The sequence below is a fragment of the Dendrobates tinctorius genome, unplaced genomic scaffold (genome assembly GCF_039654945.1).
Source record: "Dendrobates tinctorius isolate UK_male_01 unplaced genomic scaffold, ASM3965494v1 ptg000028l, whole genome shotgun sequence".
Lineage (NCBI taxonomy): Eukaryota > Metazoa > Chordata > Amphibia > Anura > Dendrobatidae > Dendrobates > Dendrobates tinctorius.
The window spans coordinates 72,990,705-73,011,997 of NW_027361696.1; positions in this window are offsets into that span (position 1 = coordinate 72,990,705).

Below are 21,293 nucleotides of genomic sequence, written 5' to 3' on the forward strand. Positions count from 1 at the left end.
ATCATGCCACAGGAGAACCTTGACCTAATATTGGCTAATAAACAAGCAACTCTGGTAAATCGGTTGCTTGAGGCATTCCCAGCACACAGCAGCGGTGATGGTTCTCACACGAGCCGTACTGGCCGGGGGCAGCTTGGCAGAGGTGTTCGTGGTGCACACAGCAGAAGTGGCGTTGGAGACAGGGGTTTCATGACAATGTTGTGGACTGATTTTTCAAATACCGCTCACACAACTGGTAATACTGCATCGATGGAAAGTGACAGGAGACAGCAGTTGTCAACTATGGTTACAAACTACTTTTCCTCCCATATCGATGTTCTCCCACACAGGTCATTCCCCTTTGACTATTGGGCCGCTAAACTGGACACCTGGCCTGAATTGGCCCAATATGCCTTACAGGAGCTCGCTTGCCCAGCTGCAAGTGTGCTATCGGAAAGAGTCTTCAGTGAAGCTGGATCAATCCTGACAGAAAAAAGGACCCGTCTGTCAACCCAAAATGTGGATGATCTAACCTTCATTAAAATGAACCACGCATGGGTTTCCAAGGATTTTGTCCCACCTTCCCCTGATGACACATAGGGTGACAGAAAAATGGCTTGCTTTGGTCCACCTCTTCCTGGTACTTCACCTATTTCACCTTTTGCATCAGCTGAATGTCCAACATCAACATATGCCACTTTCTAAAACTCCCTAACTGTGCTGCCTCCCCCCCCATGGTCGGGGTCACCACCTACCGCACGACACCGTGCGAGTGCCGTTGCCCTGGACAGGTGGGTAGGCCGACTCTTGGGCGCGGGCACTGGCACAGGGACCCTCATAGTGCAATCAAGTGTCTCTGACGGTGGTGGTGCACACCCGCCGTCAGACACACCGCTGTACTATGAGGGGCCCAGTGCCAGTACCGACGCCCACGAGTGGGCCCCCCTCCTTGGGCAGGGCCCCAGCATTTGCAATCTTTACCTCTCCCTGCTCCTCCGCTGTGTAATCTGGGCCGTCAAATCCATACTGTTCCTGACACCGTCTGAGCCTGCCTCCTGAGACATATATTTTGAATGTGTACGCTATCCATACATGTTATCCAGGGATACGGTACCCTTTCTAACCTTTGTGCAATCACGTGCAATCCATACTGGGCCTAACACCGTCTGAGCCTGCCTCATGCTGTATAGACATATATTTTGAATGTGTACGCTATCCATACATGTTATCCGGTGATACGGTACCCTTTCTAACCTTTGTGCAATCACGTGCAATCCATACTGGGCCTAACACCGTCTGAGCCTGCCTCATGCTGTATAGACATATATTTTGAATGTGTACGCTATCCATACATGTTATCCAGGGATACGGTACCCTTTCTAACCTTTGTGCAATCACATGCAATCCATACTGGGCCTAACACCGTCTGAGCCTGCCTCATGCTGTATAGACATATATTTTGAATGTGTACGCTATCCATACATGTTATCCGGTGATACGGTACCCTTTCTAACCTTTGTGCAATCACGTGCAATCCATACTGGGCCTAACACCGTCTGAGCCTGCCTCATGCTGTATAGACATATATTTTGAATGTGTACGCTATCCATACATGTTATCCAGGGATACGGTACCCTTTCTAACTTTATGCAATCACGTGCAATCCATACTGGGCCTAACACCGTCTGAGCCTGCCTCATGCTGTATAGACATATATTTTGAATGTGTACGCTATCCATACATGTTATCCGGGGATACGGTACCCTTTCTAACCTTTGTGCAATCACGTGCAATCCATACTGGGCCTAACACCGTCTGAGCCTGCCTCCTGAGACATATATTTTGAATGTGTACGCTATCCATACATGTTATCCAGGGATACGGTACCCTTTCTAACCTTTGTGCAATCACGTGCAATCCATACTGGGCCTAACACCGTCTGAGCCTGCCTCATGCTGTATAGACATATATTTTGAATGTGTACGCTATCCATACATGTTATCCGGTGATACGGTACCCTTTCTAACCTTTGTGCAATCACGTGCAATCCATATTGGGCCTAACACCGTCTGAGCCTGCCTCATGCTGTATAGACATATATTTTGAATGTGTACGCTATCCATACATGTTATCCAGGGATACGGTACCCTTTCTAACCTTTGTGCAATCACGTGCAATCCATACTGGGCCTAACACCGTCTGAGCCTGCCTCATGCTGTATAGACATATATTTTGAATATGTACGCTATCCATACATGTTATCCGGTGACACGGTACCCTTTCTAACCTTTGTGCAATCACGTGCAATCCATACTGGGCCTAACGCCGTCTGAGCCTGCCTCATGCTGTATAGACATATATTTTGAATGTGTACGCTATCCATACATGTTATCCAGGGATACGGTACCCTTTCTAACCTTTTTGCAATCACGTGCAATCCATACTGGGCCTAACACCGTCTGAGCCTGCCTCATGCTGTATAGACATATATTTTGAATGTGTACGCTATCCATACATGTTATCCGGTGATACGGTACCCTTTCTAACCTTTGTGCAATCACGTGCAGTCCATACTGGGCCTAACACCGTCTGAGCCTGCCTCATGCTGTATAGACATATATTTTGAATGTGTACGCTATCCATACATGTTATCCGGGGATACGGTACCTTTTCTAACCTTTGTGCAATCACGTGCAATCCATACTGGGCCTAACACCGTCTGAGCCTGCCTCATGCTGTATAGACATATATTTTGAATGTGTACGCTATCCATACATGTTATCCAGGGATACGGTACCCTTTCTAACCTTTGTGCAATCACGTGTAAATCCATACTGGGCCTAACACCGTCTGAGCCTGCCTCATGCTGCATAGACATATATTTTGAATGTGTACGCTATCCATACATGTTATCCGGGGATACGGTACCCTTTCTAACCTTTGTGCAATCACGTGCAATCCATACTGGGCCTAACACCGTCTGAGCCTGCCTCCTGAGACATATATTTTGAATGTGTACGCTATCCATACATGTTATCCGGGGATACGGTACCCTTTCTAACCTTTGTGCAATCACGTGCAATCCATACTGGGCCTAACACCGTCTGAGCCTGCCTCATGCTGTATAGACATATATTTTGAATGTGTACGCTATCCATACATGTTATCCGGGGATACGGTACCCTTTCTAACCTTTGTGCAATCACGTGCAATCCATACTGGGCCTAACACCGTCTGAGCCTGCCTCATGCTGTATAGACATATATTTTGAATGTGTACGCTATCCATACATGTTATCCGGGGATACGGTACCCTTTCTAACCTTTGTGCATTCATGTGCAATCCATACTGGGCCTAACACCGTCTGAGCCTGCCTCCTGAGACATATATTTTGAATGTGTACGCTATCCATACATGTTATCTGGGGATACGGTACCCTTTCTCACCTTTGTGCAATCACGTGTAATCCATACTGGGTGTGAGAACGGCTGGCGAGCTGTTAAGCAAGCTACAGCACCTGTCCAGACAAGTACAGGGATTCCCTAGCGAGGAGACTTATTTGATTGTTTTCAATGTTGGGACAGCAATTTTTGGGGAGCACTATACTCTGGAGAATGATAGATGGGGCCCACCATACACTGGAACATTCCAAAGGTGGACATCAGACACTGGAGCAGCATTTACAGGGCCCATTATACACTAGAGCATTAGAAATGGGGCCCATTATGTTTGGAGCATTATTTGGGCCCATAAGACAGTGGAGCTTCATCCATGGGGACCAACATATACTGTAGCATTATGTGGAGCTCATCATATACTGTTTCAAACATTATATGGGACCAATGATTCTGTATGGAGAAATAGATGGGCCTCGTCATGAGATGTAAAAAGTGAGGTATTTTTCATTGGACTATACCGCTATTTCTCTGCCGTATCGGAGCATGATGAGTTGTGGTATGTGTTAAATGGGCGCTCTTTCGCCCAGGGCACATGAAAACCTGGAGCCAGCCCTCCCCCCCCACAGTTTGTAGCCAAATAACCCCCATTTTTCAGTGCGTAACTTGTATTATGAAGTTAATTAAGGTTGACAAGCTTAAGAAAGAAGAATTGATGCTTTTGGCATTCAAATGGGCACTGTAGGTGTGTTTCCTGTCCTCCTCTCACTGCCGACTTTTATTCCCCATTGACTTACATTGGGTTTCGTGTTTCGGGACGACCCCGACTTTTCCCTATAATCGGACGATCTTGCTCGACCCGACTTTTGGAAAAGTCGGGTTTCACGAAACGAAACGCGACCCTAAAAAACCAAAAGTCGCTCAACTCTAGTATTGGCATCTGATAATTGTGTGATGTCCATGGTATAACATTACAGCAAGGGAATGATCATATCGCTATCATAAAGAGAGATACAATCGGCGGCATTTTACTATGATTGGAACAGTTGGCTGGTGCCTTGAAAAGGAACTGATAGCTCTGGAGATGTGGAGCCTTTGGCTGAGAAAACGGAAATGTTTCTTGAGTGCAGAGCATGGGTCTGCTGTGCAGGATCAAATCCGCATAGGAGTACATACATTAATTAGTATATGATCATCTGCCTGAAATATAAGGAAAGTAAAAGTGTAATATGTTGAATGAAGGGTTAATACTGAAAGGAAAATATAAGTGCGGTTATATAAGAGATTTGTGAATGTTGTTCTGCTAATTGATATGATGTACCAAGAAATTTATATTTTTATTGAGTATAATCATAATTTCACTATAATGTTTTACTCTTTTTCTAGTGTGAAGTTTTACATATGTGTGTTTTTATAGAAGTGTGTTTTATAGATGAATTTTAGTGATTTTTGTGATTTTATATTATGTTGATAGTTATGTGTGAATTTTTTTAAGTGCAATGAGCATCTACCTCACTTCCTGGGGGAGGTAGTATATAAGGAGAATGGAATGTGATGCCAGTGTAACTTTGCTCCTGAGGAAGTGTACAGTGTGTACACGAAACGCGTAGAGTTTATGGAATAAAAAGAAAGTTATAATCACTGCTTGGTCCTTGGATTAACTCCTTGTGAACTTTGGACTGGAACAGCGCGATCCTGAAAGCTGGACTTCTCTCCTTCCTATATATGCAAAACTGTCAGGTAGCAGATACATTGATGTCTAAACTGGGGCTCTGAAAATGAGGATGAATGAACTCATGGAGATCAACATCCAACACTGCGGAGACACCATCACGTGTTTCTCAACGCAGTGATTCTAGAGCACTGCCCCCATCCCTTATGGGAAATATGCAAAACATGCAAAACAGAAGCCGCGGAGACACCATCACATGTTTCTCAACGCAAGCAATGACCAGCCAGGTCTTTCCCCGGGAAGGAACAACCACGGGAAGGGCAGTCTCCAATGAAGGAAACCACCTATGCCAAAACATGGTATCCATCCACAGACAGCTGTTTCGGGGTATTGCCCCTCATCAGTGTGGAGTAGGAAACTGGCTGGTAGGAGCAATGCCTAGTAAAAGAAAGTGAAAATGAGGATGAATGAACTCATGGAGATCAACATCCAACACTGCGGAGACACCATCACGTGTTTCTCAACGCAGTGATTCTATAGCACTGCCCCCATCCCTTATGGGAAATATGCAAAACATGCAAAACAGTCTTTTACTAGGCATTGTTCCTACCAGCCAGTTTCCTACTCCACACTGATGAGGGGCAATACCCCGAAACAGCTGTCTGTGGATGGATACCATGTTTTGGCATAGGTGGTTTCCTTCATTGGAGACTGCCCTTCCAGTGGTTGTTCCTTCCCGGGGAAAGACCTGGCTGGTCTTTGCTTGCGTTGAGAAACATGTGATGGTTAGAGTTGAGCGACTTTTGGTTTTTTAGGGTCGCGTTTCGTTTCGTGAAACCCGACTTTTCCAAAAGTCGGGTCGAGCAAGATCGTCCGATTATAGGGAAAAGTCGGGGTCGTCCCGAAACACGAAACCCAATGTAAGTCAATGGGGAATAAAAGTCGGCAGTGAGAGGAGGACAGGAAACACACCTACAGTGCCCATTTGAATGCCAAAAGCATCAATTCTTCTTTCTTAAGCTTGTCAACCTTAATTAACTTCATAATACAAGTTACGCACTGAAAAATGGGGGTTATTTGGCTACAAACTGTGGGGGGGAGGGCTGGCTCCAGGTTTTCATGTGCCCTGAGCGAAAGAGCGCCCATTTAACACATACCACAACTCATCATGCTCCGATACGGCAGAGAAATAGCGGTATAGTCCAATGAAAAATACCTCACTTTTTACATCTCATGACGAGGCCCATCTATTTCTCCATACAGAATCATTGGTCCCATATAATGTTTGAAACAGTATATGATGAGCTCCACATAATGCTACAGTATATGTTGGTCCCCATGGATGAAGCTCCACTGTCTTATGGGCCCAAATAATGCTCCAAACATAATGGGCCCCATTTCTAATGCTCTAGTGTATAATGGGCCCTGTAAATGCTGCTCCAGTGTCTGATGTCCACCTTTGGAATGTTCCAGTGTATGGTGGGCCCCATCTATCATTCTCCAGAGTATAGTGCTCCCCAAAAATTGCTGTCCCAACATTGAAAACAATCAAATAAGTCTCCTCGCTAGGGAATCCCTGTACTTGTCTGGACAGGTGCTGTAGCTTGCTTAACAGCTCGCCAGCCGTTCTCACGCCCAGTATGGATTACACGTGATTGCACAAAGGTGAGAAAGGGTACCGTATCCCCAGATAACATGTATGGATAGCGTACACATTCAAAATATATGTCTCAGGAGGCAGGCTCAGACGGTGTTAGGCCCAGTATGGATTGCACGTGATTGCACAAAGGTTAGAAAGGGTACCGTATCCCCGGATAACATGTATGGATAGCGTACACATTCAAAATATATGTCTATACAGCATGAGGCAGGCTCAGACGGTGTTAGGCCCAGTATGGATTGCACGTGATTGCACAAAGGTTAGAAAGGGTACCGTATCCCCGGATAACATGTATGGATAGCGTACACATTCAAAATATATGTCTATACAGCATGAGGCAGGCTCAGACGGTGTTAGGCCCAGTATGGATTGCACGTGATTGCACAAAGGTTAGAAAGGGTACCGTATCCCCGGATAACATGTATGGATAGCGTACACATTCAAAATATATGTCTCAGGAGGCAGGCTCAGACGCTGTTAGGCCCAGTATGGATTGCACGTGATTGCACAAAGGTTAGAAAGGGTACCGTATCCCCGGATAACATGTATGGATAGCGTACACATTCAAAAGATATGTCTATACAGCATGAGGCAGGCTCAGACGGTGTTAGGCCCAGTATGGATTGCACGTGATTGCACAAAGGTTAGAAAGGGTACCGTATCCCTGGATAACATGGATGGATAGCGTACACATTCAAAATATATGTCTATACAGCATGAGGCAGGCTCAGACGGTGTTAGGCCCAGTATGGATTGCACGTGATTGCACAAAGGTTAGAAAGGGTACCGTATCCCCGGATAACATGTATGGATAGCGTACACATTCAAAATATATGTCTATACAGCATGAGGCAGGCTCAGACGGTGTTAGGCCCAGTATGGATTGCACGTGATTGCACAAAGGTTAGAAAGGGTACCGTATCACCGGATAACATGCATGGATAGCGTACACATTCAAAATATATGTCTATACAGCATGAGGCAGGCTCAGACGGTGTTAGGCCCAGTATGGATTGCACGTGATTGCACAAAGGTTAGAAAGGGTACCGTATCCCTGGATAACATGTATGGATAGCGTACACATTCAAAATATATGTCTATACAGCATGAGGCAGGCTCAGACGGTGTTAGGCCCAGTATGGATTGCACAAAGGTTAGAAAGGGTACCGTATCACCGGATAACATGTATGGATAGCGTACACATTCAAAATATATGTCTCAGGAGGCAGGCTCAGACGGTGTTAGGCCCAGTATGGATTGCACGTGATTGCACAAAGGTTAGAAAGGGTACCGTATCCCCGGATAACATGTATGGATAGCGTACACATTCAAAATATATGTCTATACAGCATGAGGCAGGCTCAGACGGTGTTAGGCCCAGTATGGATTGCACGTGATTGCACAAAGGTTAGAAAGGGTACCGTATCCCCGGATAACATGTATGGATAGCGTACACATTCAAAATATATGTCTATACAGCATGAGGCAGGCTCAGACGGTGTTAGGCCCAGTATGGATTGCACGTGATTGCACAAAGGTTAGAAAGGGTACCGTATCCCCGGATAACATGTATGGATAGCGTACACATTCAAAATATATGTCTCAGGAGGCAGGCTCAGACGCTGTTAGGCCCAGTATGGATTGCACGTGATTGCACAAAGGTTAGAAAGGGTACCGTATCCCCGGATAACATGTATGGATAGCGTACACATTCAAAATATATGTCTATACAGCATGAGGCAGGCTCAGACGGTGTTAGGCCCAGTATGGATTGCACGTGATTGCACAAAGGTTAGAAAGGGTATCGTATCCCTGGATAACATGTATGGATAGCGTACACATTCAAAATATATGTCTATACAGCATGAGGCAGGCTCAGACGGTGTTAGGCCCAGTATGGATTGCACGTGATTGCACAAAGGTTAGAAAGGGTACCGTATCCCCGGATAACATGTATGGATAGCGTACACATTCAAAATATATGTCTATACAGCATGAGGCAGGCTCAGACGGTGTTAGGCCCAGTATGGATTGCACGTGATTGCACAAAGGTTAGAAAGGGTACCGTATCCCCGGATAACATGTATGGATAGCGTACACATTCAAAATATATGTCTATACAGCATGAGGCAGGCTCAGACGGTGTTAGGCCCAGTATGGATTGCACGTGATTGCACAAAGGTTAGAAAGGGTACCGTATCCCTGGATAACATGTATGGATAGCGTACACATTCAAAATATATGTCTATACAGCATGAGGCAGGCTCAGACGGTGTTAGGCCCAGTATGGATTGCACAAAGGTTAGAAAGGGTACCGTATCACCGGATAACATGTATGGATAGCGTACACATTCAAAATATATGTCTATACAGCATGAGGCAGGCTCAGACGGTGTTAGGCCCAGTATGGATTGCAAGTGATTGCACAAAGGTTAGAAAGGGTACCGTATCCCTGGATAACATGTATGGATAGCGTACACATTCAAAATATATGTCTCAGGAGGCAGGCTCAGACGGAGTTAGGCCCAGTATGGATTGCACGTGATTGCACAAAGGTTAGAAAGGGTACCGTATCACCGGATAACATGTATGGATAGCGTACACATTCAAAATATATGTCTATACAGCATGAGGCAGGCTCAGACGGTGTTAGGCCCAGTATGGATTGCACGTGATTGCACAAAGGTTAGAAAGGGTACCGTATCCCTGGATAACATGTATGGATAGCATACACATTCAAAATATATATCTATACAGCATGAGGCAGGCTCAGACGGTGTTAGGCCCAGTATGGATTGCACGTGATTGCACAAAGGTTAGAAAGGGTACCGTATCACCGGATAACATGTATGGATAGCGTACACATTCAAAATATATGTCTATACAGCATGAGGCAGGCTCAGACGGTGTTAGGCCCAGTATGGATTGCACGTGATTGCACAAAGGTTAGAAAGGGTACCGTATCCCTGGATAACATGTATGGATAGCGTACACATTCAAAATATATGTCTATACAGCATGAGGCAGGCTCAGACGGTGTTAGGTCCAGTATGGATTGCACGTGATTGCACAAAGGTTAGAAAGGGTACCGTATCACCGGATAACATGTATGGATAGCGTACACATTCAAAATATATGTCTATACAGCATGAGGCAGGCTCAGACGGTGTTAGGCCCAGTATGGATTGCACGTGATTGCACAAAGGTTAGAAAGGGTACCGTATCCCTGGATAACATGTATGGATAGCGTACACATTCAAAATATATGTCTCAGGAGGCAGGCTCAGACGGTGTCAGGCACAGTATGGATTTGACGGCCCAGATTACACAGCGGAGGAGCAGGGAGAGGTAAAGATTGCATATGCTGGGGCCCTGCCCAAGCAAGGGGGGCCCACTCGTGGGCGTCGGTACTGGCACTGGGCCCCTCATAGTACAGCGGTGTGTCTGACGGCGGGTGTGCACCACCACCGTCAGAGACACTTGATTGCACTATGAGGGACCCTGTGCCAGTGCCCGCGCCCAAGAGTCGGCCTACCCACCTGTCCAGGGCAACGGCACTCGCACGGTGTCGTGCGGTAGGTGGTGACCCCGGCCATGGGGGGGGAGGCAGCACAGTTAGGGAGTTTTAGAAAGTGGCATATGTTGATGTTGGACATTCAGCTGATGCAAAAGGCGAAATAGGTGAAGTACCAGGAAGAGGTGGACCAAAGCAAGCCATTTTTCTGTCACCCTATGTGTCATCAGGGGAAGGTGGGACAAAATCCTTGGAAACCCATGCGTGGTTCATTTTAATGAAGGTTAGATCATCCACATTTTGGGTTGACAGACGGGTCCTTTTTTCTGTCAGGATTGATCCAGCTGCACTGAAGACTCTTTCCGATAGCACACTTGCAGCTGGGCAAGCGAGCTCCTGTAAGGCATATTGGGCCAATTCAGGCCAGGTGTCCAGTTTAGCGGCCCAATAGTCAAAGGGGAATGACCTGTGTGGGAGAACATCGATATGGGAGGAAAAGTAGTTTGTAACCATAGTTGACAACTGCTGTCTCCTGTCACTTTCCATCGATGCAGTATTACCAGTTGTGTGAGCGGTATTTGAAAAATCAGTCCACAACATTGTCATGAAACCCCTGTCTCCAACGCCACTTCTGCTGTGTGCACCACGAACACCTCTGCCAAGCTGCCCCCGGCCCGTACGGCTCGTGTGAGAACCATCACCGCTGCTGTGTGCTGGGAATGCCTCAAGCAACCGATTTACCAGAGTTGCTTGTTTATTAGCCAATATTAGGTCAAGGTTCTCCTGTGGCATGATGTTTTGTAATTTGCCTTTATAGCGTGGATCCAGGATGCTGGACAACCAGTAGTCGTCATCGTTCATCATTTTGGCAATGCGGGGGTCCCTTTTTAGGATCCGCAAGGCATAATCTGACATGTGGGCCAATGTTCCCGGTGTCAATGATGCACTGCGAGTGCTGGGTGGAGGAGCACTTTCTGGCAAATCCACATCCCTCCAGTCACGCACAAACCCTGTACCAGACCTTGCCACGCCAACATTTTCACTTGCCCCACGAGATGCATCCTCCTCCCCTAAGTAATCATCCCCATCATCATCCTCCTCTCCTTCCTCCACCTCGTCCAGGAGAGGTCCCTGAGCAGACAATGGCTGAATGTCATCAAGGATTCCCTCCTCCTCTTCCTCCTCATCAACATTGGCTGCAGACGCCTGCTCCTTAAGGTGCGTCAAAGTTTGCATGAGCAGACGCATAAGTGGGATGCTCATGCTTAGGATGGCGTCGTCTGCGCTTACCAGCCGTGTGCATTCCTCAAAACACTGAAGGACTTTACAAAGGTCTTTCAGCTTCGACCACTGCACACCTGTCAACTCCATGTGTACAGGCGACCGGCGGATGTGCGCGCACAGTCTTCGCACCTTCTGGAGCAGGGCTGTTAACTCCGGATAATTTTTGAGGAAGCACTGCACCACCAGGTTCAAGGTGTGAGCCAAGCAAGGTATGTGGCTGAGTTTTGAAAGGGCTATGGCTGCCACAAAATTACGGCCGTTATCACTAACTACCTTGCCTGCCTCAAGATGTACACTGCCCAGCCATGACTCAGTTTGTCGCTTCAAGTACTCGGCCAGCACCTCGGCGGTGTGTCTGTCGCCCAAACACATCATCTGCAACACAGCCTGCTGACGCTTTCCACTAGCTGCTCGATAGGGGGACACATCGTGTGCAACAGTGGCAGCTGCAGATGGAGTGCTCGTACGACTGCGCTCTGTGGACGAGCTTTCGCTTCTGGAGGAGGAGGAGGAGGGTCGAACGCCTACAGCCAACTGTTTCCTATACCGTGGGCTAGGCAGCACTGTCCCACCACCGCTGTCCCCTGTGGACCCTGCATCCACCACATTAACCCAGTGCGCAGTGATGGACACGTAACGGCCCTGGCCATGCCGACTGGACCATGCATCAGTTGTGAGGTGCACCTTTCCGCTCACTGACTGCTTGAGTGCATGGACAATGCGGTCTTTCACATGATGGTGGAGGGCTGGGATGGCTTTGTGAGAGAAGAAGTGGCGACTGGGTAGGTCATAGCGTGGTACTGCATAGGCCATGAGTTCGCGGAAAGCTGTGCTTTCCACCAACCGAAAGGGCATCATCTCAAACGAGATTAGTTTGGCAATGTGGGCGTTCAAACCCAGTGTACGCGGATGAGAGACTGAGTACTTTCTTGACCTACTCATAGTGTCTGGGAGGGTGAGCTGGACTTGAGAGCTGCATATGGTGGAAGTAGCGGTGGACAGGGTGGACTGAGAGAGGGTTGATAATGGTGATGGAGTTGGTGTTCTTTCTGATGGCCTAGAATCAGTCTTTCGTTGATATAACAGTGGGATTCCCTGACTGCTGTGGTCTTGCAACGACACCTCAACATTTGCTGCTGTGCTAACCGGTGGGCTTACAGTGGGGGAAACAATGTAGCGTTGCTGACTACCTTCGTTGTGATCAGTTGCACATTTGGCACTTGAGGTTTGGTGTTGTGTCCACGCTTGCAAGTGCATGCTGGTTAAATGTCTAAGCATGCAACTGGTATTCAAATTTTTCAGATTTTTCCCTCGGCTAAAGGTCTTTGCGCACTTCTTACAGATAACCTTGGCCTGATCATGAGGATTTTGTTCAAAAAAGTGCCACACTGCACTCTTCCTACTTTGGCAGACATTTTGCGGCCTAGCACGCTGTGATCTTTTGACCCTCTGGACAAGCTGTCCAGCAACTCTTTTGATGTTTGGAACCTGTCTTTCGAGTGCTCCGGGCCTGCCAGATAACAGCTGTTGCGATGTCGATGTCTGCTGTGGATGCTCCTCATCTGAGCTATTGGAAGCAGCACCCTCTTCCCCCAATGGATGCCAATCTGGGTCAACAACTGGGTCATCCATCACCTCCTCTTCTATGTCATGTGCACCTTCCTCTGTGTCACCGTGTATGGTGGTATAGTGTGCGGGAAGGGGCACCTGAGTCTCATCAGGGTCAGAATCTGGCTCTGTACACTGCGAGGACAATGTAGTGCTCTGAGTGAATGTACCAGCAGAATCATCCATCAGCGGCTGTGCATCAGTGCACTCCATGTCAGATTCATCTTGGCCTGGGTAATTCACCATTTGACTTGATAATCCAGGCATGGTATGTGAAAACAGCTCCATGGAGTAATCAGTAGTATGGCCTGCGTCATCCTTCAATCTTGGTTGGGGTGAAGGACACAAGGAAAGGTGTGGTTCATGAACATGAGCCTCCAATGACGACTCAGTGCTTTTACTTTTTACAACTGAAGAAGAGGAGGCGATAGAGCTGGAGGCTGAGTCAGCAATGTAAGACAAAACTTTTTCCTGATGCTCTGGCTTTAAAAGCGGTTTGCCAACTCCTAGAAAACTAAGCGTTCGAGGCCTTATGTAGCCAGACGATGATGCAGGCTCAGCACCTCCTGCATTCGGTCCTATTTTGCTCTTGCCACTACCATCAGATCCACCACCAACACCATCATTACCAGCTGCCAACCCCCGCCCAATTCCACGGCCTCTTCCACCAGCCTTCCTCATTTTTGGTAGAAATGTAGACAAAATCCAACAAACTATATAGTAATGTAAAACAAGGTACAAGGTGTCTATAGGACAGGGGAGATTTTGAATTTCTGCACACACTTTTGGACACTGGACACTTTTGGATTGTGTGAGGCCCACTGATATCTGAGCGCTATGTGACAGGCTCGATGGCACAGCTGTGACCAAAGTGACGAGAGGATAAGGGAGATTTTGAATATCTGCACACACTTTTGGACAGTGGACACTTTTGGATTGTGTGAGGCCCACTGATATCTGAGCGCTATGTGACAGGCTCGATGGCACTGCTGTGACAAAAGTTACTAGAGGATAAGGGAGATTTTGAATATCTGCACACACTTTTGGACACTGGACACTTTTGGATTGTGTGAGGCCCACTGATATCTGAGCGCTATGTGACAGGCTCGATGGCACTGCTGTGACAAAAGTGACTAGAGGATAAGGGAGATTTTGAATTTCTGCACACACTTGTGGACAGTGGACACTTTTGGATTGTGTGAGGCCCACTGATATCTGAGCGCTATGTGACAGGCTCGATGGCACTGCTGTGACAAAAGTGACTAGAGGATAAGGGAGATTTTGAATATCTGCACACACTTTTGGACACTGGACACTTTTGGATTGTGTGAGGCCCACTGATATCTGAGCGCTATGTGACAGGCTCGATGGCACTGCTGTGACAAAAGTGACTAGAGGATAAGGGAGATTTTGAATATCTGCACACACTTTTGGACACTGGACACTTTTGGATTGTGTGAGGCCCACTGATATCTGAGCGCTATGTGACAGGCTCGATGGCACTGCTGTGACAAAAGTGACTAGAGGATAAGGGAGATTTTGAATTTCTGCACACACTTGTGGACAGTGGACACTTTTGGATTGTGTGAGGCCCACTGATATCTGAGCGCTATGTGACAGGCTCGATGGCACAGCTGTGACAAAAGTGACTAGAGGATAAGGGAGATTTTGAATTTCTGCACACACTTGTGGACAGTGGACACTTTTGGATTGTGTGAGGCCCACTGATATCTGAGCGCTATGTGACAGGCTCGATGGCACTGCTGTGACAAAAGTGACTAGAGGATAAGGGAGATTTTGAATTTCTGCACACACTTGTGGACAGTGGACACTTTTGGATTGTGTGAGGCCCACTGATATCTGAGCGCTATGTGACAGGCTCGATGGCACTGCTGTGACAAAAGTGACTAGAGGATAAGGGAGATTTTGAATATCTGCACACACTTTTGGACACTGGACACTTTTGGATTGTGTGAGGCCCACTGATATCTCAGCGCTATGTGACAGGCTCGATGGCACTGCTGTGACAAAAGTGACTAGAGGATAAGGGAGATTTTGAATTTCTGCACACACTTGTGGACAGTGGACACTTTTGGATTGTGTGAGGCCCACTGATATCTGAGCGCTATGTGACAGGCTCGATGGCACTGCTGTGACAAAAGTGACTAGAGGATAAGGGAGATTTTGAATATCTGCACACACTTTTGGACACTGGACACTTTTGGATTGTGTGAGGCCCACTGATATCTGAGCGCTATGTGACAGGCTCGATGGCACAGCTGTGACAAAAGTGACTAGAGGATAAGGGAGATTTTGAATATCTGCACACACTTTTGGACACTGGACACTTTTGGATTGTGTGAGGCCCACTGATATCTGAGCGCTATGTGACAGGCTCGATGGCACTGCTGTGACAAAAGTGACTAGAGGATAAGGGAGATTTTGAATATCTGCACACACTTTTGGACACTGGACACTTTTGGATTGTGTGAGGCCCACTGATATCTGAGCGCTATGTGACAGGCTCGATGGCACTGCTGTGACAAAAGTGACTAGAGGATAAGGGAGATTTTGAATTTCTGCACACACTTGTGGACAGTGGACACTTTTGGATTGTGTGAGGCCCACTGATATCTGAGCGCTATGTGACAGGCTCGATGGCACAGCTGTGACAAAAGTGACTAGAGGATAAGGGAGATTTTGAATTTCTGCACACACTTGTGGACAGTGGACACTTTTGGATTGTGTGAGGCCCACTGATATCTGAGCGCTATGTGACAGGCTCGATGGCACTGCTGTGACAAAAGTGACTAGAGGATAAGGGAGATTTTGAATTTCTGCACACACTTGTGGACAGTGGACACTTTTGGATTGTGTGAGGCCCACTGATATCTGAGCGCTATGTGACAGGCTCGATGGCACTGCTGTGACAAAAGTGACTAGAGGATAAGGAAGATTTTGAATATCTGCACACACTTTTGGACACTGGACACTTTTCGATTGTGTGAGGCCCACTGATATCTCAGCGCTATGTGATAGGCTCGATTGCACTGCTGTGACAAAAGTGACTAGAGGATAAGGGAGATTTTGAATTTCTGCACACACTTGTGGACAGTGGACACTCTTGGATTGTGTGAGGCCCAATGAATATCTGAGCGCTATGTGACAGGCTCGATGGCACAGCTGTGACAAAGTGACTAGAGGATAAGGGAGATTGGATTGCTTTTAAAAAAACAGTTTGCGGAGCATTGGGTAAACAGCAATGCCAGCCTGTCAGGAAGCCTTAGAAGGCAGCCCAACAACCAACACCACTGATACACCACTATATATCCTCCCCTTGCACTGCACACACAGTGACTGGTGTGTTGTGCAGGCCAAATTGCTAGCAGCAGAAGTAGTTTTTTTTTCTTCTCAGCAGGACAAAAAAAAAAAATTGGGATTGCTTTTAAAAAAGCAGTTTGCGGAGCAGTGGGTAAACAGCAATGCCAGCCTGTCAGGAAGCCTTAAAAGGCAGCCCAACAACCAGCACCACTGATACACCACTATATAGCCTCCCCTTGCACTGCACACACAGTGACTGGTGTGTTGTGCAGGCCAAATCGCTAGCAGCAGAAGCAGTTTTTTTGTCTTCTTCCCTGCCTAACTCTCTCCCTACAGAATCAGCAGCAACCTCTCCCTATACTAAGATCGGCAGAAGTAAGATGGCGGTCGGCGTGCACGCCCTTTTATACCCCCTGTGACGCCCACCAAAGCAAGCCAATCACTTGCATGCCCTTCTGAAAGATGGTGGTGACCCGTGCCTATGTCATCACGTTGCCCACAGTGTCCGTGGATCCTGATTGGCTGAAAAAGAGCGCAAAACAAACTTTTGAAACGCGACTTTGGCGCGTAAGTTGCCGACCTCGTGGCCGACCTCATCCTAGGGTCGGGTTTCGTTTCATGAAACCCGACTTTGCCAAAAGTCGGCGACTTTTGAATTTTTTCAACCCGTTTCGCTCAACTCTAGTGATGGTGTCTCCGCGGCTTCTGTTTTGCATGTTTTGCATATTTCCCATAAGGGATGGGGGCAGTGCTCTAGAATCACTGAGTTGAGAAACACGTGATGGTGTATCCGCAGTGTTGGATGTTGATCTCCATGAGTTCATTCATCCTCATTTTCACAGTCTTTTACTAGGCATTGCTCCTACCAGCCAGTTTCCTACTCCACACTGATGAGGGGCAATACCCCGAAACAGCTGTCTGTGGATGGATACCATGTTTTGGCATAGGTGGTTTCCTTCATTGGAGACTGCCCTTCCCGTGGTTGTTCCTTCCCGGGGAAAGACCTGGCTGGTCATTGCTTGCGTTGAGAAACATGTGTCTCTGCGGCTTTTGTTTTGCATAAACTGGGGCTCTGTCATGATCTAGGCTGGGGTTTGTTTCTTGATATTCTCTCCCCGGTCTGGTCATGCGGGGGTTAAACTTCTCGGCCTCGTTTTTGGTTCTGTGTGGCTATTTCAGTCTGCTGTGACCTGCAGACCAACGTCAGTGATAGTTCATGCTCCCAGGCTAGAGCAGCTGACCCCTTGATACCGTGTTTTGTCCTCTGCCAGTTTACTCTGTTCCCGTGACTTCCCTTTCCTGCCACCTCGTGGCAGCTCGTCTGACCACTCTTTCGCCACCTGGTGGCACCTGTGCTGCTGCTCAGTGGTGCTACGCTGCGTGTGTAACCTCTCTTCCCTCACCAGCATATCCTGGTGGAGGTTGCGCTGTACTGCACTGCAGCAGCATTACATTATCACTGACCCATACATTTAAAGGGGATTTCACATTTTTTTCTCTGGTCATGGATCCACTTCGTAACTTGGCAGATCAGGTGTCCAGTTTGACACAGGTGATGCGGGATTTATCGGTGGAACATTAGGCCCTAGCCATGCCCCATACTCAATTACAAAAAGAATTGATGGAGACTGTTAAGACCGTGCAGGGAACCACCCCTCATGCTGTGCCAAATTGCCTAAGGCCCGTCTGTACAATCTCTCCGGCCCTGAGTGGGCTGCTTTGAAGGAGTATATCTCTGACAACCTTCGTAAATGGCACATTCGGCCATCTGTTTCTCCCATGGCGGCGGGATTTTTTTTTGTTAAGAAAAAGAATGGTGGTTTATGCCCATGCCTCGATTTTCGATAATTGAATAAAATCACTGTAAGGAACACTTATCCCCTTCAACTTATACCTGATTTGTGCAATCAATTGTCGGGGGCCAGGTGGTTCTCTAAGTTGGACCTCAGGGGAGCATATAATGTCATCCGTATGTGGGAGGGGGATGAGTGGAAAACTGCATTTCTCACCTCTGAGGGTTTGTTTGAGAATTTGGTTATGTCCTTTGGCCTGACTAACGCGCCAGCAGTATTCCAGAATTTCATTAATCATGTTTTCTCAGATTTTATTGGGCACTTCTTGGTAGTTTATCTGGATGATATCCTCATATATTCTTCTGATAAACAGAGTCACATGGGTCACCTCCGTATAGTCCTCCAGAGACTCAGAGAGAACTCACTCTTTGCTAAACTGGAGAAGTGTTCATTTTTTGCTCAAGAATTGTCCTTTCTAGGGGTCATTTTGTCTGTTGAGGGGTTTTGTATGGACCCTAGAAATTTACAGGCTATTGTGGATTGGGTGCAACCCAGAGAGCTCAAGGGTCTTCAGCGTTTTCTGGGTTTCCCTAATTACTATAGAAAATTCATCAAGGGGTTTTCCCAGATGGTTAAACCCCTCACTGATTTAACTCGGAGAGGGGCTGATCTCTAAAACCGGTCAGCTCTAGCTTTGGCGGCATTTTCTTTAAAAACTGTTTCATGTCCCCCCCGTGCTGATTCAACCTGATTAGTCTAAACCATTTATCGTGGAGATGGAAACCTCGGAGGTGGGAGTGGGGGCGGTATTGTCCCAGGGGTCCACCACGTTAACTAATTTGAGACCCTATGCCTTCTTTTCTAAAAAATTTTTCCTCTCCTGAAAGGAATTATGATGTGGGTAACTGGGAGTTATTGGCCATTAAATTGGCATTTGAAGAATGGATGCATTATTTGGAGAGGGCTGGCCATAGTATCACTGTCATTACGGATCACAAGAAACTGTCTTACTGTACATCGATGCCACCAAACGTTTAACCCCGAGACAGGCGAGGTGGGCACTTTTTTTCTCGATTTCAGTTTTCAATCACCTTCAGGCCGGGGTCCAAGAATGTGAAGGCTGATGCCTTATCTCACAGCCAGGATCCAAGATCACATCTTGTACCTCCTTCCTCCATTCTTCAGAGAGAGGAGTACTGATATGATCCAGGCCATGGTTTGCTTCTTGTTATTCTCTCCTCGGTCTGGTCATGCCTTGTTTTGAGTTCTGTGTGGCTATTTGAGTCTGCTGTGGCCTGCAGACCAACGTCAGTGATAGTTCATGCTCCCAGGCTAGAGCAGCTGACCCCTTGATACCGTGTTTTGTCCTCTGCCCTTTTACTCTGTTCTCGTGACTTCCCTTTCCTGCCACCTCGCTTGTCTTAGTGTTCGCTTTCTGTGCTTGGACCTCTTGGTATGTGACCCGGCTTGTCTTCCAACCTGTTTGACTGTCTCACGTCTCGGTTATCACTGCTCCCATCTGGTTCTGACTTCTGGCTTGAATTTGACCACATGTATTGCTTTTTCCCCTGATCCTGTTTTTCCCGACTGTTTCTGACTCGTTTCGTCTGACCACTCTTTCACCACCTGGTGGTGTCTGTGCTGCTGCTCAGAGGTGCTACGCTGTGTGTGCAACCTCTCTTCCCTCACCAGCATCCCCTGGTGGAGTATAACAACCCCAGACTCATATTAACTGACACCGGGTGAACACACACCCTATAAGTGTACTAGCTACTCCACTGCAAATAGTAGGAAACCAGAGAACCACAGGAGTTTTCCATAAAATCAGTAATCTTTATTAATACATACAACAAGTAAAATCTAGCACATATAGACAATGTATAAGGATAAACACCAAAAGACCGGGAAGTGCGGCGTCAGGTTATCTATAAGTAGCCGCCAGAGTAACTTACCCCAAGTAAATAGCCCCCATAACCGTACGAATGACACAGTAAAGTCCCACAACGAAAAAAACCCATGGCACAAAAAGAGGACCTGGCTAACCATATAGCCTCCACTGTCCAGCTTATAGTATAAGCGGCACCATGTGAAAAGTCCGCCGGCGGACGGAAAAGAGGGGGTAAAAATGGCGGGGTAAAGGGCAGTGAGTGAATACTCACATGGAGAGCACAGAAGCCACGTCCCGGGACTTTACTGTGTCATTCGTACGGTTATGGGGGCTATTTACTTGGGGTAAGTTACTCTGGCGGCTACTTATAGATAGCCTGATGCCACACTTCCCGGTCTTTTGATCTGATCCCCTGGTGGAGGTTGCGCTATACTGCACTGCAGCAGCATTACAGGCTCAGAAGGAAGGGGGCATTTGGATTTGGGAGTGCAGAATTTGCTTAATTTCTTTTGAGGGGCGAGGAGCCATTTCACTTTTCTAGAGCCTTTGTACTACCAGAAACTTGAAAGCCCACTATATTTCCATTGACAGATCATGGACCTGAGTGAGGACTTGCTTTTTTGTGGATTAAGTTTCAGCTTTTATTGGGAACTTTTTACATAACATTCAGGATCACATTCAGGATCACATTTATCTGGCACTCTACGCTGAGCACTTACTTTGACATTTCCATCTAAATCTCAGAGTGACGTGACAGATGAAACTCCTAAGGAACTCAATCACTATAATGAGGTAGCAGAGTTACTCTGGACTCCATCTGGCCTCTGTTCAGTGGTGTCCTTCCATTAAGTGCACAAAACTGCGCACAAAGCTTTTATGCTCACCTAAATAGACTGACACCACCAGATCATAGGTCCCATGGTGTCCACAGTGCCTATATCTGCCTCATTACAGGGAGTCTACTGTCGGGAGTTCTGTCTGAATCACGCTCAACGCAGACCGCAGGATAAATGTGAGCTGAACCTTACTGCGATCTTTGGGAGGCAGAATGAACAAATCAACAGCAGATTAAAAATTGTTTTTTTTTATGCCGTTTCTCATGCGATATAAGTGATTAGACGACTTTATTCTTCGGGTTGGTGTGATTACAGCGATTTTGCATGTTCATATTTACACAGC